This window comes from Triturus cristatus, chromosome 2_2, assembly GCF_964204655.1.
Source record: "Triturus cristatus chromosome 2_2, aTriCri1.1, whole genome shotgun sequence".
Lineage (NCBI taxonomy): Eukaryota > Metazoa > Chordata > Amphibia > Caudata > Salamandridae > Triturus > Triturus cristatus.
The window spans coordinates 205,501,192-205,526,320 of record NC_140582.1 but is presented as its reverse complement, the minus strand read 5'-3'; positions in this window follow the sequence as shown (position 1 = coordinate 205,526,320).

Here is a 25,129-nt window from a genome sequence, read left to right as displayed (position 1 = left end):
ATGTGAGGACAGGAGGGGCCTCCCGTGTCGGGGCTCCTTCTGCCTGCTCCGATTCGGCCTGCCAGCCTCAGTTGTGGTGCACAACTCCCTGGGAGCAGACACAGGTAGCAGGTCCAGCCGCGAAGTGGGAGGAGGATAGTGCACCCCCACTTGGGCCTCCCTAATGATGCTGACCATAGCCACTCTTACCAGCTCAAGTGAGTAAGGTTTCGAGACAGCCCATGGCGATCTCAAATGTGCCCACACCCCGGGAGCCAGTACTCACAAGGTCCAGATAGAAGGATTGCATGCCCGGTCTGCAGGACTTGTCAATGCAGGCATGCTTTAATGTGTTTTGCTGGTTCCTCACTCCACCTCGCAGTCCAGTCGCAGGGTACTGGGCTAATAAAAATAAGCCCCTGCCACTAAGTAGAACCTACTCTGCCCAGAGGGTGTCAGATGCAGTGGGGGAAATGCAGGATAATACAGTAATGGCCGGGAGCAACACTACCTCACATCTGCCATCTAGGCCACATCAACATGTGCTCCTTTGTAAACAAACTGTAGAGCCCATCATAATAATTTACTTTGCTGCCTTTCCCCCAACCATCTACTACTTTGCTAGAAGAATACACAAAATCTGCTGATGACTAGTGCGACTGATTCTGGCTGTTCCTGAAGTTCAGGTGATATGTCTCTGGGGTTAAACCAAACTTAGTAATAAGCACTTCCTTCATGGGAGCGCAGGTCATCTGGTCAGTTATTTCAAGGGTGAACAACGTATGCCTCCCTGGAATGGGCATGTGCTTCGACAGACTAGACCTTAAGTTCCTCTCTGGGATTCTATGCACATGCAGTGCTACCGCATTTGCTGCCAACCACTTATCTATGTTATCTCCCACCAGATAACTAGACACCAGGTCTTCGTGGATGTGACTCTTTTACCTCTCCTAGGCATTTCACTGGACTCAGAAACTTCTTTGGCTCTCAGGTTCTGCTCTCGCTAGCATCTCCCAAAGTTAAGCAAGGCCTTTTTTTCACCAAGTCCAGGATTATTTTCTTTTCCTCCAATGCCATCTAAGCTGTTGCCTTTTTCTCCTCAGCTGCCAGGGCTACCTACTTTCTTTCTGCAGCCAACCTCCTTTCCTTAAGGACAAGGGTTGCCAGTTGTAACTTCAGAGCCTCCTCTGCCTGTCTGTCCTCCAGCTTTGATAGAGTCAAAATGTGGGATGACACACTGCTCCCAGCCCAGATGAGGCAGGAGAGGATACTCCATGTGCTGAGTGATGCTGTGGTGGCGCTGAGTGATGCTGTGGTGATGCTGTGGTGGTGCTGAGTGATATTGTTGTGGCACTGAAAGAAGCTGTGGTGGTGCTGAGTGATGCTGTGGTGGCGCTGAGTGATGCTGTGGTGTTGCTGAGTGATACTGTGGTGTTGCTGAGTGATACTGTGGTGGCCCTGAGTGATGCTGTGGTGGCCCTGAGTGATGCTGTGGTGACCCTGAGTGATGCTGTGGTGGCACTGAGTGATGCTGTGGTTAGGCTTTGGTGGTGCAGAATGATGCTGTGGTGGTGCTGAGTGATGCTGCGGGGGTGCTGAGTGATGCTGCGGTGGCACTGAGTGATATTGTTGTACTACTGAGTGATGCTGTGGTGGTGCTGAGTGATGCTGTGGTGGTGTTGAGTGATGCTGTGGTGGCCCTGAGTGATACTGTGGTGGCCCTGAGTGATACTGTGGTGGCCCTGAGTGATACTGTGGTGGCCCTGAGTGATGCTGTGGTTCCCCTGAGTGATGCTGTGGTGGTGCTGAGTGATATTGTTGTGGCACTGAGTGATAATGTTGTGGCACTGAGTGATGCTGTGGTGGCGCTGAGTGATGCTGTTGTGGTGCTGAGTGACGCTGTGGTGGTCCTGAGTGATGCTGTGGTGGTTCTGAATGATGCTGTGGTGGTTCTGAGTGATGCTGTGTTCACGCTGAATGTGATGCTGTGGTGGTGCTGAGGGATGCTGTTGCGGTGCTGAGTGATATTGATATGGCACTGAGTGATGCAGTGGTGGCATTTAGTGATGCTGTGGTGACGCTGAGTGATGCTGTGGTGGCACTGAGTGATGCTGTGGTGGCGCTGAGTGATGCTGTGGTGGCACTGAGTGATGCTGTGGTGGTGCAGAGTGATGCTGTGGTGGTGCAGAGTGATGCTGTGGTGGTGCAGAGTGATGCTGTGGTGTCACTGAGTGATGCTGTGGTGGTGCTGAGTGATGCTGTGGTGTTGCTGAGAGATATTGTTGTGGCACTGAAAGAAGCTGCGGTGGTGCTGAGTGATGCTGTGGTAGAGCTGTGATACTGTGGTGTTGCTGAGTCATACTGTGTTGGCCCTCAGTGATGCTGTGGTGGCCCTGAGTGATGCTGTGGTGGCCCTGAGTGATGCTGTGGTAGCACTGAGTGATGCTGTGGTGAGGCTGTGGTGGTGCAGAGTGATGATGTGGTGGTGCTGAGTGATGCTGTAGCGGTGCTGAGTGATGCTGTGGTGGTGTTGAGGGATACTGTGGTGGCCGTGAGTGATGCTGTGGTGGCCGTGAGTGATGCTGTGGTGGCCCTGAGTGATGCTGTGGTGGCACTGAGTGATGCTGTGGTGAGGCTGTGGTGGTGCAGAGTGATGATGTGGTGGTGCTGAGTGATGCTGTAGCGGTGCTGAGTGATGCTGTGGTGGTGTTGAGGGATACTGTGGTGGCCATGAGTGATACTGTGGTGGCCGTGAGTGATGCTGTGGTAGCCCTGCGTGATGCTGTGGTGGCCCTGAGTGATGCTGTGGTGGCACTGAGTGATGCTGTGGTGGCGCTGAGTGATGCTGTGGTGGCCGTGAGTGATGCTGTGGTGGCACTGAGTGATGCTGTGGTGGCGCTGAGTGATGCTGTGGTGGTGCTGAGTGATATTGTTGCGGCACTGAGTGATGCTGTTGTGATGCTGTGGTGGCGCTGAGTGATGCTGTGGTGTTACTGAGTGATGCTGTGGTGTTACTGAGTGATGCTGTTGTGGTGCTGAGTGATGCTGTTGTGGCCCTGAGTGATGCTGTGGTGGGCCTGAGTGATGCTATGGTGGCGTTTAGTGATGCTGTGATGGTGCTGAGTGATATTGTGATGGTGCTGAGTGATGCTGTGGTGGTGCTGAGTGATACTGTGGTGATGCTGAGTGATATTGTTGCGGCACTGAGTGATGCTGTTGTGATGCTGTGGTGGCGCTGAGTGATGCTGTGGTGTTACTGAGTGATGCTGTGGTGTTACTGAGTGATGCTGTTGTGGTGCTGAGTGATGCTGTTGTGGCCCTGAGTGATGCTGTGGTGGGCCTGAGTGATGCTATGGTGGCGTTTAGTGATGCTGTGATGGTACTGAGTGATATTGTGATGGTGCTGAGTGATGCTGTGGTGGTGCTGAGTGATGCTGGGGTGAGCTGAGTGATGCTGTGCTGTTGCGGAGTGATGCTGTGGTGGCCCTGAGTGATGCTGTGGTGGGCCTGAGTTATGATATGGTGGCGTTTAGTGATGCTGTGGTGGTGCTGAGTGATGCTGTGGTGGTGCTGAGTGATGCTGTGGTGCTGCTTAGTGATATTGTGGTGGCCTTGATTGATTCTGTGGTGGTGCTGAGTGGTGCTGTGGTGGTGCTGAGTGATGCTGTGGTTGTGCTGAGTGATGCTGTGGTGGTGCTGAGTGACATTGTGGTGGTGCTGAGTGATGCTGTGGTGGTGCTGAGTGATGCTGTGGTGTTGCGGAGTGATGCTGTGGTTTTGCGGAGTGATGCTGTGGTGGCCCGAGTGATGCTGTGGTGGCCCAAGTGATGCTGTGGTGGGCCTGAGTTATGCTATGGTGGTGTTTAGTGATGCTGTGGTGGTGCTGATTGATTTTGTGGTGGTGCTGAGTGATTCTGTGGTGGTGCTGAGTGATGCTGTGGTGGTGCTGAGTGATATTGTTGTACCACTGAGTGATGCTGTGGTGGTGCTGAGTGATGCTGTGGTGGCCCTGAGTGATGCTGTGGTGGCCCTGAGTGATGCTGTGGTGGCCCTGAGTTATGCTGTGGTGGCCCTGAGTGATGCTGTGGTTCCCCTGAGTGATATTGTTGTGGCACTGAGTGATAATGTTGTGGCACTGCGTGATGCTGTAGTGGCGCTGAGTGATGCTGTGGTGGTTCTGAATGATGCTGTGGTGGTTCTCAGTGATGCTGTGTTCACGCTGAGTGATGCTATGGTGGTGCTGAGTGATGCTGTGGCGGTGCTGAGTGATATTGATATGGCACTGAGTGATGCAGTGGTGGCATTTAGTGATGCTGTGGTGGCGTTGAGTGATGCTGTGGTGGCGTTGAGTGATGCTGTGGTGGCGCTGAGTGATAATGTTGTGGCACTGAGTGATGCTGTGGTGGCGCTGAGTGATGCTGTTGTGGTGCTGAGTGACGCTGTGGTGGTCCTGAGTGATGCTGTGGTGGTTCTGAATGATGCTGTGGTGGTTCTGAGTGATGCTGTGTTCACGCTGAATGTGATGCTGTGGTGGTGCTGAGGGATGCTGTTGCGGTGCTGAGTGATATTGATATGGCACTGAGTGATGCAGTGGTGGCATTTAGTGATGCTGTGGTGACGCTGAGTGATGCTGTGGTGGCACTGAGTGATGCTGTGGTGGCGCTGAGTGATGCTGTGGTGGCACTGAGTGATGCTGTGGTGGTGCAGAGTGATGCTGTGGTGGTGCAGAGTGATGCTGTGGTGGTGCAGAGTGATGCTGTGGTGTCACTGAGTGATGCTGTGGTGGTGCTGAGTGATGCTGTGGTGTTGCTGAGAGATATTGTTGTGGCACTGAAAGAAGCTGCGGTGGTGCTGAGTGATGCTGTGGTAGAGCTGTGATACTGTGGTGTTGCTGAGTCATACTGTGTTGGCCCTCAGTGATGCTGTGGTGGCCCTGAGTGATGCTGTGGTGGCCCTGAGTGATGCTGTGGTAGCACTGAGTGATGCTGTGGTGAGGCTGTGGTGGTGCAGAGTGATGATGTGGTGGTGCTGAGTGATGCTGTAGCGGTGCTGAGTGATGCTGTGGTGGTGTTGAGGGATACTGTGGTGGCCGTGAGTGATGCTGTGGTGGCCGTGAGTGATGCTGTGGTGGCCCTGAGTGATGCTGTGGTGGCACTGAGTGATGCTGTGGTGAGGCTGTGGTGGTGCAGAGTGATGATGTGGTGGTGCTGAGTGATGCTGTAGCGGTGCTGAGTGATGCTGTGGTGGTGTTGAGGGATACTGTGGTGGCCATGAGTGATACTGTGGTGGCCGTGAGTGATGCTGTGGTAGCCCTGCGTGATGCTGTGGTGGCCCTGAGTGATGCTGTGGTGGCACTGAGTGATGCTGTGGTGGCGCTGAGTGATGCTGTGGTGGCCGTGAGTGATGCTGTGGTGGCACTGAGTGATGCTGTGGTGGTGCTGAGTGATGCTGTGGTGGTGCTGAGTGATATTGTTGCGGCACTGAGTGATGCTGTTGTGATGCTGTGGTGGCGCTGAGTGATGCTGTGGTGTTACTGAGTGATGCTGTGGTGTTACTGAGTGATGCTGTTGTGGTGCTGAGTGATGCTGTTGTGGCCCTGAGTGATGCTGTGGTGGGCCTGAGTGATGCTATGGTGGCGTTTAGTGATGCTGTGATGGTGCTGAGTGATATTGTGATGGTGCTGAGTGATGCTGTGGTGGTGCTGAGTGATGCTGTGGTGATGCTGAGTGATATTGTTGCGGCACTGAGTGATGCTGTTGTGATGCTGTGGTGGCGCTGAGTGATGCTGTGGTGTTACTGAGTGATGCTGTGGTGTTACTGAGTGATGCTGTTGTGGTGCTGAGTGATGCTGTTGTGGCCCTGAGTGATGCTGTGGTGGGCCTGAGTGATGCTATGGTGGCGTTTAGTGATGCTGTGATGGTACTGAGTGATATTGTGATGGTGCTGAGTGATGCTGTGGTGGTGCTGAGTGATGCTGGGGTGAGCTGAGTGATGCTGTGCTGTTGCGGAGTGATGCTGTGGTGGCCCTGAGTGATGCTGTGGTGGGCCTGAGTTATGCTATGGTGGCGTTTAGTGATGCTGTGGTGGTGCTGAGTGATGCTGTGGTGGTGCTGAGTGATGCTGTGGTGCTGCTTAGTGATATTGTGGTGGCCTTGATTGATTCTGTGGTGGTGCTGAGTGGTGCTGTGGTGGTGCTGAGTGATGCTGTGGTTGTGCTGAGTGATGCTGTGGTGGTGCTGAGTGACATTGTGGTGGTGCTGAGTGATGCTGTGGTGGTGCTGAGTGATGCTGTGGTGTTGCGGAGTGATGCTGTGGTTTTGCGGAGTGATGCTGTGGTGGCCCGAGTGATGCTGTGGTGGCCCAAGTGATGCTGTGGTGGGCCTGAGTTATGCTATGGTGGTGTTTAGTGATGCTGTGGTGGTGCTGATTGATTTTGTGGTGGTGCTGAGTGATTCTGTGGTGGTGCTGAGTGATGCTGTGGTGGTGCTGAGTGATATTGTTGTACCACTGAGTGATGCTGTGGTGGTGCTGAGTGATGCTGTGGTGGCCCTGAGTGATGCTGTGGTGGCCCTGAGTGATGCTGTGGTGGCCCTGAGTTATGCTGTGGTGGCCCTGAGTGATGCTGTGGTTCCCCTGAGTGATATTGTTGTGGCACTGAGTGATAATGTTGTGGCACTGCGTGATGCTGTAGTGGCGCTGAGTGATGCTGTGGTGGTTCTGAATGATGCTGTGGTGGTTCTCAGTGATGCTGTGTTCACGCTGAGTGATGCTATGGTGGTGCTGAGTGATGCTGTGGCGGTGCTGAGTGATATTGATATGGCACTGAGTGATGCAGTGGTGGCATTTAGTGATGCTGTGGTGGCGTTGAGTGATGCTGTGGTGGCGTTGAGTGATGCTGTGGTGGCGCTGAGTGATGCTGTGGTGACGCTGAGTGATGCTGTGGTGGCACTGAGTGATGCTGTGGTGGCACTCAGTGATGCTGTGGTGGTGCAGAGTGATGCTGTGGTGTCACTGAGTGATGCTGTGGTGGTGCTGAGTGATGCTGTGGTGGTGCTGAGAGATATTGTTGTGGCACTGAAAGAAGCTGCGGTGGTGCTGAGTGATGCTGTGGTAGCGCTGAGTGATGCTGTGGTGGCACTGAGTGATGCTGTGGTGAGGCTGTGGTGGTGCAGAGTGATGATGTGGTGGGGCTGAGTGATGCTGTAGCGGTGCTGAGTGATGCTGTGGTGTTGCTGAGTGATACTGTGGTGGCCCTCAGTGATGCTGTGGTGGCCCTGAGTGATGCTGTGGTGGCCCTGGGTGATGCTGTGGTGGCACTGAGTGATGCTGTGGTGAGGCTGTGGTGGTGCAGAGTGATGATGTGGTGGGGCTGAGTGATGCTGTAGCGGTGCTGAGTGATGCTGTGGTGGCGCTGAGGGATGCTGTGGTGGCCGTGAGTGATGCTGTGGTGGCCGTGAGTGATGCTGTGGTGGCCCTGGGTGATGCTGTGGTGGCCCTGAGTGATGCTGTGGTGGCACTGAGTGATGCTGTGGTGGCACAGTGATGCTGTTGTGGCGCTGAGTGATGCTGTGGTGGCGCTGAGTGATGCTGTGGTGGCGCTGAGTGTTGCTGTGGTGGTGCTGAGTGATGCTGTGGTGGTGCTGAGGGATGCTGTGGTGGTGCTGAGGGATGCTATGGTGTCGCTGAGTAATATTATTGTGGCACTGAGTGATGCTGTTGTGATGCTGTGGTGGCGCTGAGTGATGCTGTGGTGTTACTGAGGGATGCTGTGGTGGCTGTGAGTGATGCTGTGGTGGCGCTGAGTGATGCTGTGGTGGCGCTGAGTGATGCTGTGGTGGCGCTGAGTGATGCTGTGGTGATGCTGAGTGATGCTGTGGTGGCGCTGAGTGATGCTGTGATGGTGCTGAGTGATATTGTTGTGGCACTAAGTGATGCTGTTGTGATGCTGTTGTGATGCTGTGGTGGCGCTGAGTGATGCTGTGGTGTTACTGAGGGATGCTGTGGTGGCCATGAGTGATGCTGTGGTGGCCCTGAGTGATGCTGTGGTGGCACTGAGTGATGCTGTTGTGGCGCTGAGTGATGTTGTTGTGGCGCTGAATGATTCTGTGGTGGCGCTGAGTGATGCTGTGGTGGTGCTGAGTGATGCTGTGGTGTTGCTGAGGGATGCTATGGTGGCATTTAGTAATGCTGTGGTGACGCTGAGTGATGCTGTGGTGGTGCTGAGTGATGCTGTGGTGGTGCTGAGTGATGCTGTGGTGGTGCTGAGTGATGCTGTGGTGCTGCTTAGTGATATTGTGGTGGCCCTCATTGATTCTGTGGTGGTGCTGAGTGGTGCTGTGGTGGTGCTGAGTGATGCTGTGCTTGTGCTGAGTGATGCTGTGGTGGTGCCGAGTGACATTGTGGTGGTGCTGAGTGATGCTGTGGTGGTGCTGAGTGATGCTGTGGTGAGCTGAGTGATGCTGTGGTGTTGCGGAGTGATGCTGTGGTGGCCCGAGTGATGCTGTGGTGGGCCTGAGTTATGCTATGGTGGCGTTTAGTGATGCTGTGGTGGTGCTGAGTGATGCTGTGGTGGTGCTGAGTGATGCTGTGGTGGTGCTGAGTGATGCTGCGGTGGTGCTGAGTGATGCTGTGGTGCTGCTTAGTGAGATTGTGGTGGCCCTGATTGCTTCTGTGGTGGTGCTGAGTGGTGCTGTGGTGGTGCTGAGTGATGCTGTGGTGGTGCTGAGTGATGCTGTGGTGGTGCTGAGTGATATTGTTGTACCACTGAGTGATGCTGTGGTGGCCCTGAGTGATGCTGTTGTGGCCCTGAGTGATGCTGTGGTGGCCCTGAGTGATACTGTGGTGGCCCTGAGTGATACTGTGGTGGCCCTGAGTGATGCTGTGGTTCTCCTGAGTGATCCTGTGGTTCCCCTGAGTGATACTGTGGTGGTGCTGAGTGATATTGTTGTGGCACTGAGTGATAATGTTGTGGCACTGAGTGATGCTGTGGTGGCGCTGAGTGATGCTGTGGTAGCGCTGAGTGATATGGTGGTGTTGCTGAGTGATACTGTGGTGGCCCTCAGTGATGCTGTGGTGGCCCTGAGTGATGCTGTGGTGGCCCTGAGTGATGCTGTGGTGGCACTGAGTGATGCTGTGGTGAGGCTGTGGTGGTGCAGAGTGATGATGTGGTGGTGCTGAGTGATGCTGTAGCGGTGCTGAGTGATGCTGTGGTGGCGCTGAGGGATGCTGTGGTGGCCGTGAATGATGCTGTGGTGGCCGTGAGTGATGCTGTGGTGGCCCTGAGTGATGCTGTGGTGGCCCTGAGTGATGCTGTGGTGGCACTGAGTGATGCTGTGGTGACACTGAGTGATGCTGTGGTGGCGCTGAGTGATGCTGTGGTGACGCTGAGTGATGCTGTTGTGGTGCTGAGTGATGCTGTTGTGGTGCTGAGTGATGCTGTTGTGGTGCTGAGTGATGCTGTTGTGGCCCTAAGTGATGCTGTTGTGGCCCTGAGTGATGCTGTGGTGGGCCTGAGTGATGCTATGGTGGTGTTTAGTGATGCTGTGGTGGTGCTGAGTGATGCTGTGGTGGTGCTGAGTGATGCTGTGGTGGTGCTGAGTGATGCTGTGGTTGTGCTGAGTGATGCTGTGGTGCTGCTTAGTGATATTGTGGTGGCCCTGATTGATTCTGTGGTTGTGCTGAGTGGTGCTGTGGTGGTGCTGAGTGATGCTGTGGTGGTGCTGAGTGATGCTGTGGTGGTGCTGAGTGGTGCTGTTGTGGCACTGAGTGATATTGTGGTGGTGCTGAGTGATGCTGTGGTGGTGCTGAGTGGTGCTGTGGTGGTGCTGAGTGATGCTGTGGTTGTGATGAGTGATGCTGTGGTGGTGCTGAGTGACATTGTGGTGGTGCTGAGTGATGCTGTGGTGTTGCTGAGTGATGCTGTGGTGAGTTGAGTGATGCTGTGGTGTTGCGGAGTGATGCTGTGGTGGCCCGAGTGATGCTGTGGTGGGCCTGAGTTATGCTATGGTGGCGTTTAGTGATGCTGTGGTGGTGCTGAGTGATGCTGTGGTGGTGCTGAGTGGTGCTGTGGTGGTGCTGAGTGATGCTGTGGTGGTGCTGAGTGATGCTGTGGTGGTGCTGAGTGATATTGTTGTACCACTGAGTGATGCTGTGGTGGTGCTGAGTGATGCTGTGGTGGTGCTGAGTGATGCAGTGGTGGCCCTGAGTGATGCTGTGGTGGCCCTGAGTGATGCTGTGGTGGCCCTGAGTGATGCTGTGGTTCCCCTGAGTGATGCTGTGGTTCCCCTGAGTGATGCTGTGGTTCCCCTGAGTGATGCTGTGGTGACGCTGAGTGATAATGTTGTGGCGCTGAGTGATAATGTTGTGGCACTGATTGATAATGTGGTGGCGCTGAGTGATGCTGTGGTGGTGCTGAGTGATGCTGTGGTGGTTCTGAGTGATGCTGTGGTGGTTCTGAGTGATGCTGTGTTCACGCTGAGTGATGCTGTGGTGGTGCTGAGTGATGCTGTGGCGGTGCTGAGTGATATTGATATGGCACTGAGTGATGCAGTGGTGGCATTTAGTGATGCTGTGGTGGCGCTGAGTGATGCTGTGGTGGCGCTGAGTGATGCTGTGGTGGCGCTGAGTGATGCTGTGGTGGCGCTGAGTGATGCTGTGGTGGCACTGAGTGATGCTGTGGTGGCACTGAGTGTTGCTGTGGTGGCACTCAGTGATGCTGTGATGGTGCAGAGCGATGCTGTGGTGGTGCTGAGAGATATTGTTGTGGCACTGAAAGAAGCTGCGGTGGTGCTGAGTGATGCTATGGTAGCGCTGAGTGATATTGTGGTGTTGCTGAGTGATACTGTGGTGGCCCTCAGTGATGCTGTGGTGGCCCTCAGTGATGCTGTGGTGGCCCTGAGTGATGCTGTGGTGGCCCTGAGTGATGCTGTGGTGGCACTGAGTGATGCTGTGGTGAGGCTGTGGTGGTGCAGAGTGATGATGTGGTGGTGCTGAGTGATGCTCTAGCGGTACTGAGTGATGCTTTGGTGGTACTGAGGGATGCTGTGGTGGCCGTGAGTGATGCTGTGGTGGCCGTGAGTGATGCTGTGGTGGCCCTGAGTGATGCTGTGGTGGCCCTGAGTGATGCTGTGGTGGCACTGAGTGATGCTGTGGTGGCACTGAGTGATGCTGTTGTGGCGCTTAGTGATGCTGTGGTGGCGGTGAGTGATGCTGTGGTGGTGCTGAGTGATGCTGTGGTGGTGCTGAGGGATGCTATGGTGTCGCTGAGTGATATTGTTGTGGCACTGAGTGATGCTGTTGTGATGCTGTGGTGGCGCTGAGTGATGCTGTGGTGTTACTGTGGGATGCGGTGGTGGCCGTGAGTGATGGTGTGGTGGCCCTGAGTGATGCTGTGGTGGCGCTGAGTGATGCTGTGGTGATGCTGAGTGATGCTGTGGTGGCACTGAGTGATGCTGTGATGGTGCTGAGTGATATTGATGTGGCACTAAATGATGCTGTTGTGATGCTGTGGTGGCGCTGAGTGATGCTGTGGTGTTACTGAGGGATGCTGTTGTGGCCCTGAGTGATGTTGTGGTGGGCCTGAGTGATGCTATGGTGGCGTTTAGTGATGCTGTGGTTGTGCTGAGTGATGCTGTGGTTGTGCTGAGTGATGCTGTGGTTGTGCTGAGTGATGCTGTGGTGGTGCTGAGTGATATTGTGGTGGTGCTGAGTGATGCTGTGGTGGTGCTGAGTGATGCTGTGGTGAGCTGAGTGATGCTGTGGTGTTGCGGAGTGATGGTGTGGTGAGGCTGGGGTGGTGCAGAGTGATGATGTGGTGGTGCTGAGTGATGCTGTAGCGGTGCTGAGTGATGCTGTGGTGGCGCTGAGGGATGCTGGGGTGGCCGTGAGTGATGCTGTGGTGGCCGTGAGTGATGCTATGGTGGCCGTGAGTGATGCTGTGGTGGCCGTGAGTGATGCTGTGGTGGCCCTGAGTGATGCTGTGGTGGCCCTGAGTGATGCTGTGGTGGCCCTGAGTGATGCTGTGGTGGCACTGAGTGATGCTGTTGTGGCGCTGAGTGATGCTGTTGTGGCGCTGAGTGATGCAGTGGTGGCGCTGAGTGATGCTGTGGTGGTGCTGAGTGATGCTGTGGTGGTGCTGAGGGATGCTGTGGTGTTACTGAGGGATGCTGTGGTGGCCGTGAGTGATGCTGTGGTGGCCCTGAGTGATGCTGTGGTGGCGCTGAGTGATGCTGTGGTGATAATGGTGGCGCTGAGTGATGCTGTGGTGGCACTGAGTGATGCTGTTGTGGCGCTTAGTGATACTGTGGTGGCCCTGAGTGATGCTGTTGTGGCGCTGAGTGATGCTGTTGTGGCGCTGAGTGATGCAGTGGTGGCGCTGAGTGATGCTGTGGTGGTGCTGAGTGATGCTGTGGTGGTGCTGAGGGATGCTGTGGTGTTACTGAGGGATGCTGTGGTGGCCGTGAGTGATGCTGTGGTGGCCCTGAGTGATGCTGTGGTGGCGCTGAGGGATGCTGTGGTGTTACTGAGGGATGCTGTGGTGGCCGTGAGTGATGCTGTGGTGGCCCTGAGTGATGCTGTGGTGGCGCTGAGTGATGCTGTGGTGATGCTGAGTGATGCTGTGGTGGCGCTGAGTGATGCTGTGGTGGCACTGAGTGATGCTGTTGTGGCGCTTAGTGATACTGTGGTGGCCCTGAGTGATGCTGTGGTGGCCCTGAGTGATGCTGTGGTGGCCCTGAGTGATGCTGTGGTGGCACTGAGTGATGCTGTGGTGAGGCTGTGGTGGTGCAGAGTGATGATGTGGTGGTGCTGAGTGATGCTGTAGCGGTACTGAGTGATGCTGTGGTGGCGCTGAGGGATGCTGTGGTGGCCGTGAGTGATGCTGTGGTGGCCCTGAGTGATGCTGTGGTGGCCCTGAGTGATGCTGTGGTGGCACTGAGTGATGCTGTAGTGGCACTGAGTGATGCTGTTGTGGCGCTTAGTGATGCTGTGGTGGCGGTGAGTGATGTTGTGGTGGTGCTCAGTGATGCTGTGGTGGTGCTGAGGGATGCTATGGTGTCGCTGAGTGATATTGTTGTGGCACTGAGTGATGCTGTTGTGATGCTGTGGTAGCGCTGAGTGATGCTGTGGTGTTACTGAGGGATGCGGTGGTGGCCGTGAGTGATGCTGTGGTGGCCCTGAGTGATGCTGTGGTGGCCCTGAGTGATGCTGTGGTGGCGCTGAGTGATGCTGTGGTGATGCTGAGTGATGCTGTGGTGACGCTGAGTGATGCTGTGATGGTGCTGAGTGATATTGATGTGGCACTAAGTGATGCTGTTGTGATGCTGTGGTGGCACTGAGTGATGCTGTGGTGTTACTGAGGGATGCTGTTGTGGCCCTGAGTGATGCTGTGGTGGGCCTGAGTGATGCTATGGTGGCGTTTAGTGATGCTGTGGTCGTGCTGAGTGATGCTGTGGTTGTGCTGAGTGATGCTGTGGTTGTGCTGAGTGATGCTGTGGTGGTGCTGAGTGATATTGTGGTGGTGCTGAGTGATGCTGTGGTGGTGCTGAGTGATGCTGTGGTGAGCTGAGTGATGCTGTGGTGTTGCGGAGTGATGGTGTGGTGAGGCTGTGGTGGTGCAGAGTGATGATGTGGTGGTGCTGAGTGATGCTGTAGCGGTGCTGAGTGATGCTGTGGTGGCGCTGAGGGATGCTGTGGTGGCCGTGAGTGATGCTGTGGTGGCCGTGAGTGATGCTGTGGTGGCCGTGAGTGATGCTGTGGTGGCCGTGAGTGATGCTGTGGTGGCCCTGAGTGATGCTGTGGTGGCCCTGAGTGATGCTGTGGTGGTGCTGAGTGATGCTGTGGTGGTGCTGAGGGATGCTATGGTGTCGCTGAGTGATATTGTTGTGGCACTGAGTGATGCTGTTGTGATGCTGTGGTGGCGCTGAGTGATGCTGTGGTGTTACTGAGGGATGCTGTGGTGGCCGTGAGTGATGCTGTGGTGGCCCTGAGTGATGCTGTGGTGGCGCTGATTGATGCTGTGTTGATGCTGAGTGATGCTGTGGTTGCTCTGAGTGATGCTGTGATGGTGCTGAGTGATATTGTTGTGGCACTAAGTGATGCTGTTGTGATGCTGTGGTAGCGCTGAGTGATGCTGTGGTGTTACTGAGGGATGCTGTTGTGGCCCTGAGTGATGCTGTGGTGGGCCTGAGTGATGCTTTGGTGGCGTTTAGTGATGCTGTGGTTGTGCTGAGGGATGCTGTGGTTGTGCTGAGTGATGCTGTGGTGGTGCTGAGTGATGCTGTGGTGGTACTGAGTGATGCTGTGGTGGTGCTGAGTGAGATTGTGGTGGTGCTGCTGAGTGATGCTGTGGTGGTGCTGAGTGATTCTGTGGTGAGCTGAGTGATGCTGTGGTGTTGCGGAGTGATGCTGTGGTGGCCCTGAGTGATGCTGTAGTGGTACTGAGTGATGCTGTGGTGGCGTGGAGTGATGCTGTGGTGGCGCGGAGTGATGCTGTTGTGGTGCTGCGTGATGCTGTGGTGGCCCTGAGTGATGCTTTGGTGGTGCTGAGTGATGTTGTGGTGATGCTGATTGATGCTGTGGTGATGCTGAGTGATGCTGTGGCGGTGCTGAGTGATATTGATATGGCACTGAGTGATGCAGTGGTGGCATTTAGTGATGCTGTGGTGGCACTGAGTGATGCTGTGGTGGCGCTGAGTGATGCTGTGGTGGCGCTGAGTGATGCTGTGGTGACGCTGAGTGATGCTGTTGTGGCGCTGAGTGATGCTGTGGTGGCACTGAGTGATGCTGTGGTGGTGCGGAGTGATGCTGTGGTGTCACTGAGTCATGCTGTGGTGGTGCTGAGTGATGCTGTGGTGGTGCTGAGAGATATTGTTGTGGCACTGAAAGAAGCTGCGGTGGTGCTGAGTGATGCTGTGGTAGCGCTGAGTGATACTGTGGTGTTGCTGAGTGTTGGAGGGAGGACCACCAGGGAGTCGGGGAGACTATTCCGGGGCACCTTCCTACCGCAAAGTTATAGCCGAGCGCCGCTGAGACGCCCCTTCGGGGAGGTCTTTCTCCTATGATCGTACTAGGCCCAGTAATACCACCACACAGGACTGTTGGAGGGAGGACCACCGGGGAGTCGGGGAGACTATTCCGGGGCACCTTCCTACCGCAAAAGTATAGCCGAGCGCCACTGAGAAGCCCCCTTCGGGGAGGTCCTTCTCCTAGGATCGTACTAGGCCCAGTAACACCACCACACAGGACTCAATATCAGTTGCTTGACTGGTTCTTTATCAGAAGTAGTACGTTCAATATTTACAGTGGGATCGAGGGATCCAGTAAGAGTCTCAATGTCTGTTAGAGGGATAGGGTAGTGGGACAGTCTTAGTACCAACCAGGTACGGGAGGGCTCTGCGCCAGACCTTGAGTGCTGATCTCAGAGCAGCTCGGACGTGGGGAGCCGCGACGGCGTCTGCAGGGCTCGGGTGGTAGTTCCGCTTGGGTCGAGCCGCGACACAGTCAGCAGGGCTCCGGTGGTAGGTCCGCTTCGGTCGAGCCGCGACGAGGTCAGCTGGGCTCTGATGGTAAGGTTCAACAAGGTCGGGCCGCGACAGCGTCAGCAGGGCCCCAAAGGTTCGTGAAGGTCTTTAAGCACGGTGGAGCCGCGACGTCGTCAGCAGGGCTCAGAGTGTGGGTTCAGGATGAGTCTTCTTCCGTAGGGTCAGCCGCGATCCGATCAGCAGGGCTCTTGACTCCGGGATACAACTGTTGTCCTGTTGTCGGGTCGCCCCAGATATAGGACTGGAGCCCTTTGATGTCCGGACCCTTGCACCCAGAGGGGGCGGAGAGGCCGGGTGGGGAGCGGCCAGATGCCCAGCAGGAGAGGCGCCAGGCCCCAGAGAGCTGTGGGGCGATCGCACCTAGGTGTGGAAGGACGGTTGGGTGTCCCATCGATACTGCCCTCCGCAGGGAGTGGGAAGGGTTCACGTGGTATCCCCCGGGCCAGGGGTTGGCGCCTGGATGTCGAGCCTCGCTGGGACAGAGGCCGGGTGAAGCCGGGTCACGCAGGTGGTCACGTGGAGTGACGTATAATCCAAAATGGAGGAGCCCCGAGGTGCATGGGACCTCGTGCGGCTTAGCGAGGGGGAATAGGACCACGCCACGAGGCCGGCTCCCACAAGGACTCAATATCAGTTGCTTGACTTGGTTCTTTATCAGCAGTAGTACGTTCAATATTTACAGTGGGATCGAGGGATCCAGTAAGAGTCTCAATGTCTTTTAGAGGGATAGAGTAGCGGGACATTCTTAGTACCAACCAGGTACGGGAGGGCTCTGCGCCAGACCGTGAGTGCTGGTCTCAGAGCGGCTCGGACGTGGGGAGCCGTGACGGCGTCTGCAGGGCTCGGGTGGTAGTTCCGCTTGGGTCGAGCCGCGACACAGTCAGCAGGGCTCCGGTGGTAGGTCCGCTTCGGTCGAGCCGCGACGAGGTCAGCTGGGCTCTGATGGTAAGGTTCAACAAGGTCGGGCCGCAACAGCGTCAGCAGGGCCCCAAAGGTTCGTGAAGGTCTTTAAGCACGGTGGAGCCGCGACGTCGTCAGCAGGGCTCAGAGTGTGGGTTCAGGATGAGTCTTCTTCCGTACGGTCAGCCGCGATCCGATCAGCAGGGCTCTTGACTCCAGGATACAACTGTTGTCCTGTTGTCGGGTCGCCCCAGATATAGGACTGGAGCCCTTTGATGTCCGGACCCTTGCGCCCGGAGGGGGCGGAGAGGCCGGGTAGGGAGCGGCCAGACGCCCAGCAGGAGAGGCGCCAGGCCCCAGAGAGCTGTGGGGCGATCGCACCTAGGTGTGGAAGGACGGTTGGGGGTCCCATCGATACTGTCCTCCGCCGGGAGTGGGAAGGGTTCACGTGGTATCCCCCGGGCCAGGGGTTGGCGCCTCGATGTCGGGCCTCGCTGGGACAGAGGCCGGGTGGAGCGGGGTCACGTAGGTGGTCACGTGGAGTGACGTATAATCCAAAATGGAGGAGCCCCGAGGTGCATGGGACCTCGTGCGGCTTAGCGAGGGGGAACAGGACCACGCCACGAGGCCGGCTCCAACACGCGTCCCCCCCAGCTGAAGGCAGGGAGAGTCACCCATCTCCTTGGGGGTTCTCCTCGCCGAGGCGGAAGAATCTGGACAGGCCGTCAGCATTGGCGTGGCCGTTGCCGGGCCGGTGTTCCACGGTTAAGTCCATCCCTTGCAGCGAGATGGACCATCGCAACAACTTGGGGTTCTCGCCCCGCATTTGCATGAGCCACCGCAAGGGCCGGTGGTCAGTTTGGACCCTGAAGTGGGTGCCGAAAAGGTAGGGCCGGAGCTTCTTGAGAGCCCATACCACGGCGAAGGCCTCCCGCTCGATGGTGCTCCACCTCTGTTCTCGTGGCAGCAGTCGGCGGCTGATAAAGGCCACAGGTCGGTCGAGGCCCTCTGCGTCCATCTGGGAAAGGACCCCGTACTCCGAGGCATCGGTCTGGACTACAAATTCCTTGCTGTAGTCAGGGGCCTGTAGCACAGGGACAGCGCACATGGCCGCCTTGAGGGCCTCAAAAGCGGTCTGACAGCGGGGCGTCCAGTGCACCGCCTTGGGCTGTTTCTTGGAAGTGAGCTCCGTAAGGGGGCCCACAATGCTGCCATAATCCTTAATGAATCGTCGGTAGTAGCCTGTGAGGCCTAAGAAGGCCCGGACAGCGGTCTGGGTTGCGGGGGGCTCCCACGCCTGGATGGCGTCGACCTTTAACTGGAGGGGCGCCACCTGGCCACTCCCCACCTGGTGGCCCAGATAGGTCACAGATCCTTGACCGATCTGGCATTTACTGGCCTTAATTGTGAGCCCGGCTCTTTGGAGAGCGGCCAGGACTTCCCCGAGGTGTCCTAGGTGCGCGGCCCAGTGGTCGCTGAAGACTGCAATGTCGTCGAGGTAGGCCGCGCTGAAGGCTTCTAGTCCGGCCAGGACCTTGTTCACTAGCCGCTGAAAGGTCGCTGGGGCGTTCTTCATACCGAAGGGCATTACCCGAAAGTGGTAGTGCCCATCGGGGGTGGAAAAGGCGGATCATTCCTGGGCGCCGGGAGTGAGCTTGATCTGCCAGTACCCAGCGGTGAGATCAAAGGTGCTTAGGTAGCGGGCGGCCCCTAAGCGATCGATCAGCTCGTCTGCTCGTGGCAAGGGGTGGGCATCGGTCTTGGTGACTGCGTTCAGGCCCCGGTAGTCGACACAAAATCTGAGTTCCGGGGCAGTGCCGGGGGCGGCGGCCTTCGGCACCAAGACTACCGGGCTGGCCCACGGGCTGTCTGATGGCTCGATGACTCCGAAGGCGAGCATCTTGGAGACCTCGGTCTGTATGCAGGCTCGGACTCGGTCAGGTACTCTGTAAGCGCGGTGTCGCACAGGGGGGCTGTCCCCAGTATCCACGTCGTGGACGCACCAGGGGGTCACCCCGGGCGTGAGAGAGAAGAGGGCAGCGAAGGGGTGCAGCAGCTTCTGGCAGTCATGGCGCTGTTCTGGTGTCAGGGTGGCGGAGAGGCGGACGCCCTCCAAGGAGCCGTCTTGGCCCGAGGACCCCAGGAGGTCTGGTAGGGGCTCGGAGTCACTTTCGCCCCCATCGTCGGTAGCCAGCAGCAGGCTTAGTTCAGTTCGGGCAAAGTGGGGCTTGAGCCGGTTGGCGTGCAGGACCCGGAGGGGGTTCCTCGGGGACTCCATGTCGACCAGGTACGTGACGGGGCTCTTCCTCTCAACTACCTTGAAGGGCCCGGTCCACTTGTCCTGCAGGGCGCAGGGGTTCACGGGTGACATGACCCAGACTTGCTGGCCCGGCTCGAACTCGATGGTTGAGGCTTTTTCGTCATACCAGCGTTTCATGTCTTCTTGGCTGGCTTCGAGGTTGGCTTCTGCCAGGGCCCGGAACTTCCGAGTCTGGTTCCGCAGGGTCAGGAGGTACCGGTAGACGTCAGGAGGGGCATCTTGGACTTGCGCCTCCCAGCCCTCCTTGACCAGGCTGAGGGGCCCTCGGACGGGGTGCCCATACAATAGTTCGAAGGGGCTGAAGCCCAGGGATTTCTGTGGTACCTCCCGATAGGCGAACAGGAGGCAGGGCAGCAGGACATCCCATCTCCTCCTCAGGGGCTCTTCCATGCCCTTGATCATCCCCTTCAGGGTTCTGTTGAACAGCTCGACCAGTCCGTTCCCCTGGGGGTGGTAAGGGGTGGTGAATTTATAGGTGACCCCACATTGTTGCCAGAGGGATCTCATGTACTTTGAAATAAAGTTCGTACCCCTGTCGCTCACCACTTCTCGGGGGAACCCCACCCTGGAGTAGATGCCCATCAGGGCCCGGCCCACCACTGGAGCTGTCACGGTGCGTAGTGGGATGGCCTCGGGGTATCGGGTGGCGTGGTCGACCAGTACCAGGATGAAGCGGTGTCCCAGGGCGGTTCGGGGGTCGAGGGGCCCCACGATGTCGATCCCCACTCGTTCGAACGGGGTGTGGACGGCTGGAAATGGTTGGAGGGGGGCTTTCACTCGACCCCCAGTCTTCCCGCTAGCCTGGCAGGTCGGGCAGGACCGGCAGTGATGGTCCACGTCTCTTCTCATTCGGGGCCAATAGAAATGGGTCACTAGGCGGCTGTAAGTTTTGTCCCGCCCGAGGTGTCCGGCGAGGGGCACGTCATGCGCCAGGTTCAGGAGGAACTCTCGAAATCGGAGGGGGACCACCAACACCCGGCCGGCCCCTAGTTCGGCGACTTTCTGCTCGCTATACAATAAGTCATTGTCCCAATAGACCCAGTGGGTTCCCGTGGGGTCCCCCGCGGCCTGGGCGGCCGCTTGCTGTCGGGCCCCCTCGAGGGAAGGGCAGGCCATCTGCTCTTGCTGGAATTGTTCGCGGGTGGGGACCCCGTCGTGGCGCCACTGGGCCAGCTCGGGGATCTCGCTGAGGGAGGCGGCCTCGTCGGGAGAAAGTTCGGATGGCCCGGCCTCCTCGTCAGGTTCCTCCGTGCCGGAGGAGGGTGGTAGTTCGGGGCCCGTCGGCTTGTCGGGGGCCGTGGCAGCGGCTGGTTGGGCGGTCATGGACCGGGTGGTGGCGCAGGCCCACTCGGGCAGTCCTAGCATCCCCAGATGCTCTCGGCGTTCCATCTGGGCCCAGGGGGAGCTCTCTAGGTCATTCCTCAGGAGGCAGTCCACTGGGGCGTCATCGCGGACAGTTACTTTTAGGGTGCCGGACACTCCTCCCCACTCGAAGGGGATCCTGGCCATCCGGCACATGCTCTCGGTGTTGTCCGCGGTCCGGACAGGGCATAGGACATGTGGCAGGATTTGTTCGGGGGTCACCAGGTGGCAGCGGACAGCGGTCACACTGGCCCCAGTGTCCCGGAGGGCCTCGGCCCGTCGTCCATTGATGGTGACCCACTGCTGGTACTTCTGGGTGTTGCTTGGGATGGCAGCTCGGGGCACCATTTCTCGGGAGCCCAGGCATACAAGCGACATGGCAGCTGGTTCCCACTCGGGGGACCCGCCGTCGTGGTTTTCCTCCTCGTCTTCTCCCTACCCCAGGGCTGCGGCGGCTATTTGCCGGGGAGGGGGCCCAGCGGTCCCGTTCCGTCGGTTCACGGGGCAGGCCGGGTCGCTCGCATAGTGGCCGGTCTGCTGGCAGCCGAAGCAGGTCACTGTCGGTCGTGGTCCAGGCCGTGCGATAGGGGTCCCCCTTCGGCCCAGGGTCGGGGACGTGTGGTTGGTGGCTTGGCCTCGTGGCGGGCTTCTGGGCGGCCCGGCCGGGAATTCTCGACTGCGGTGGGACCCCCCTCCTCCGCCTCGCTGGCGGGGAGGTCCCGTGGTACTCCGTTGGTAGTCCCCCACGGGATTCCGGGGGACCCGGGTGTTGACCCATCGATCTGCTTCGGCGGCGAGCTTCCGGGGCTCGGTCAGTTTACTGTCCAGGAGGTGTTGCCTTAGTTCAACAAAGCAGTTGCTGGCGAGGTGCTCCCAGACAATGAGGTCGAACAGTTCATTGTATGAGGTGACCTTGCTCCCTTTTATCCATCCTTCAAAGGCTCGGCTGAAGAAGTCCACGTATTCGACCCACGTGGTACCGGGGAGCTTCTTGCAGTCCCGGAAGCGCTGCCGGTACATCTCGGCTGATAGTCCGTAGCGTGTGAGTAGGGCTTCTTTCATGTGGTCGTATGATGTCATCACCGCGTCGGGGAGTTGCAGCAGGGTATCCCGGCCCTCGCTGAGGAACCTCTCCCATAGGCCGGCACCCCAATCCTTCCGGGGTACCCGATGGGAGGTCATGGCTACTTCGTATGCTCGGAACCATTGCTGGATGTCGTCATTTTTATAGTACTCCTTGACGACATCCTTGGGGATATGAACCTTTGGCTCGGTCAGTGGCAGAGCGTCCCGGGCTCCGGGGGTGCTGGTCTCCCCCGTTTTAGATTTTAGTTCAAGTTCCTTGAGGCTCCTCTCGTGCTCGAGGGTTAGCCGTCTCTCCTCTAGTTCCCAATGCCGTTTCTTTTCCTCGATTTCCTCTTGCAGCCGTAGTTGCTCCAAGGCTATTTTCTTCTCCGCCAGTAGGAGCTCACCGTCCAGCCGGAGTCGGGCGAGGTCCATTTCGTGTGTCCGGACCCTCTCCCGTTCTCGAATTTCTTCGTGGGAAAGGCTCGTTTCTGGGACGTTTCGCCCCCCATCTGTCGGGGTTGGGGTCGGCAGGTTTCCGTCCCGGGCCGAGGTCCCTTCGGCTCGGGGTGGAGTGGTCTCGGGTTCTGCCCAGGCTTTCAGGGCTTTCTGCATTTCTTCCTTGGTGCCCAATCCTGTGGTTGGGATCCCTTTGTCCTTGCAGAATTGTTTCAGTTCTTTGTGGGTGTATTCTTCCAACCTTTCCGGCTGGAAGGCTGCAGCCACCGTTGCCTCTTGGCCGTCCATGGTTCCCTTTTCTTTTTCCTTCTGGTTAGGTAGTGGGTGCGTTACTTGCCTGTACGATTGCGTCTGGCTCGGATCCCGTCGCTGGCCACCAAATGTTGGAGGGAGGACCACCGGGGAGTCGGGGAGACTATTCCGGGGCACCTTCCTACCGCAAAGTTATAGCCGAGCGCCGCTGAGAAGCCCCCTCGGGGAGGTCTTTCTCCTATGATCGTACTAGGCCCAGTAATACCACCACACAGGACTCAATATCAGTTGCTTGACTTGGTTCTTTATCAGCAGTAGTACGTTCAATATTTACAGTGAGATCGAGGGATCCAGTAAGAGTCTCAATGTCTTTTAGAGGGATAGGGTAGCGGGACAGTCTTAGTACCAACCAGGTACGGGAGGGCTCTGCGCCAGACCTTGAGTGCTGGTCTCAGAGCGGCTCAGACGTGGGGAGCCGCGACGGCGTCTGCAGGGCTCGGGTGGTGGTTCCGCTTGGGTCGAGCCGCGACACAGTCAGCAGGGCTCCGGTGGTAGGTCCGCTTCGGTCGAGCCGCGACGAGGTCAGCTGGGCTCTGATGGTAAGGTTCAACAAGGTCGGTCCGCGACAGCGTCAGCAGGGCCCCAAAGGTTCGTGAAGGTCTTTAAGCACGGTGGAGCCGCGACGTCGTCAGCAGGGCTCAGAGTGTGGGTTCAGGATGAGTCTTCTTCCGTAGGGTCAGCCGCGATCCGATCAGCAGGGCTCTTGACTCCAGGATACAACTGTTGTCCTGTTGTCGGGTCGCCCCAGATATAGGACTGGAGCCCTTTGATGTCCGGACCCTTGCGCCCGGAGGGGGCGGAGAGGCCGGGTAGGGAGCGGCCAGACGCCCAGCAGGAGAGGCGCCAGGCCCCAGAGAGCTGTGGGGCGATCGCACCTAGGTGTGGAAGGACGGTTGGGGGTCCCATCGATACTGTCCTCCGCCAGGAGTGGGAAGGGTTCACGTGGTATCCCCCGGGCCAGGGGTTGGCGCCTCGATGTCGGGCCTCGCTGGGACAGAGGCCGGGTGGAGCGGGGTCACGTAGGTGGTCACGTGGAGTGACGTATAATCCAAAATGGAGGAGCCCCGAGGTGCATGGGACCTCGTGCGGCTTAGCGAGGGGGAACAGGGCCACGCCACGAGGCCGGCTCCAACACTGAGTGATACTGTGGTGGCCCTCAGTGATGCTGTGGTGGCCCTGAGTGATGCTGTGGTAGCCCTGAGTGATGCTGTGGTGGCACTGAGTGATGCTGTGGTAAGGCTGTGGTGGTGCAGAGTGATGATGTGGTGGTGCTGAGTGATGCTGTAGCGGTGCTGAGTGATGCTGTGGTGGCGCTGAGGGATGCTGTGGTGGCCGTGAGTGATGCTGTGGTGGCCGTGAGTGATGCTGTGGTAGCCCTGAGTGATGCTGTGGTGGCCGTGAGTGATGCTGTGGTGGCACTGAGGGATGCTGTTGTGGCGCTGAGTGATGCTGTGGTGGCGCTGAGTGATGCTGTGGTGGCGCTGAGTGATGCTGTGGTGGTGCTGAGTGATGCTGTGGTAGTGCTGAGTGATGCTGTGGTGGCGCTGAGTGATGCTGTGGTGGCACTAAGTGATGCTGTGGTGGTGCGGAGTGATGCTGTGGTGTCACTGACTAATGCTGTGGTGGTGCTGAGTGATGCTGTGGTGGTGCTGAGAGATATTGTTGTGGCACTGAAAGAAGCTGCGGTGGTGCTGAGTGATGCTGTGGTGATGCTGAGTGATGCTGTGGTGATGCTGAGTGATGCTGTGTCAGTGCTGAGTGATATTGATATGGCACTGAGTGATGCAGTGGTGGCATTTAGTGATGCTGTGGTGGCGCTGAGTGATGCTGTTGTGGCGCTGAGTGATGCTGTGGTGGCGCTGAGTGATGCTGTGGTGGCACTGAGTGATGCTGTGGTGGCACTGAGTGATGCTGTGGTGGCACTGAGTGATGCTGTGGTGGCGCTGAGTGATGCTGTGGTGGCCCTGAGTGATGCTGAGTGATGCTGTGGTAACTCTGAGTGATGCTGTGGTGGCGCTGAGTGATGCTGTGTTGGTGCGGAGTGAATCTGTGGTGGCCCTGAGTGATGCTGTGGTGGGTCTGAGTGATGGTATGGTGGAGTTTAGTGATGCTGTGGTGGTGCTGAGTGATGCTGTGGTTGTGCTGAGTGATGCTGTGGTTTTGCTGAGTGATATTGTGGTGGTGCTGAGTGATGCTGTGGTGGTGCTGAGTGATGCTGTGATGAGCTGAGTGATGCTGTGGTGTCCGGAGTGATGCTGTGGTAGCCCTGAGTGATGCTGTGGTGGCACTGAGTGATGCTGTGGTGGCGCTGCATGATGCTGTGGTGGCGCGGAGTGATGCTGTTGTGGTGCTGCGTGATGCTGTGGTGGCCCTGAGTGATGCTGTGGTGGTGCTGAGTGATGCTGTGGTGATGCTGAGTGATGCTGTGGTGATGCTGAGGGATGCTGTGGTGGCCGTGAGTGATGCTGTGGTGGCGCTGAGTGATGCTGTTGTGACATTGAGTGATGCTGTGGTGGCGCTGAGTGGTGCTGTGGTGGCGCTGAGCGATGCTGTGGTGGCGCTGAGTGATGCTGTGGTGGCGCTGAGTGATGCTGTGGTGGCCCTGAGTGATGCTATGGTGGCGTTTAGTGATGCTGTGGTGTTGCTGAGTGATGCTGTGGTGGTGCTGAGTGATGCTGTGGTGGTGCTGAGTGATGCTATGGTGGCGTTTAGTGATGCTGTGGTGGTGCTGAGTGATGCTGTGGTTGTGCTGAGTGATGCTGTGGTGGTGCTGAGTGATGCTGTGGTAGCCCTGAGTGATGCTGTGGTAGCCCTGAGTGATGCTGTGGTGGGCCTGAGTGATGCTATGGTGGCGTTTAGTGATGCTGTGGTGGTGCTGACTGATGCTGTGGTGGTGCTGAGTGATGCTGTGGTGGCGCTGAGTGATGCTGTGGTGGCGCTGAGTGTTGCTGTTGTGACGCTGAGTGATGCTGTGGTGGCGCTGAGTGGTGCTGTGGTGGCGCTGAACGATGCTGTGGTGGCGCTGAGTGATGCTGTGGTGGCGCTGAGTGATGCTCTGGTGGCCCTGAGTGATGCTATGGTGGCGTTTAGTGATGCTGTGGTGTTGCTGAGTGATGCTGTGGTGGTGCTGAGTGATGCTGTGGTGGTGCTGAGTGATGCTATGGTGGCGTTTAGTGATGCTGTGGTGGCGCTG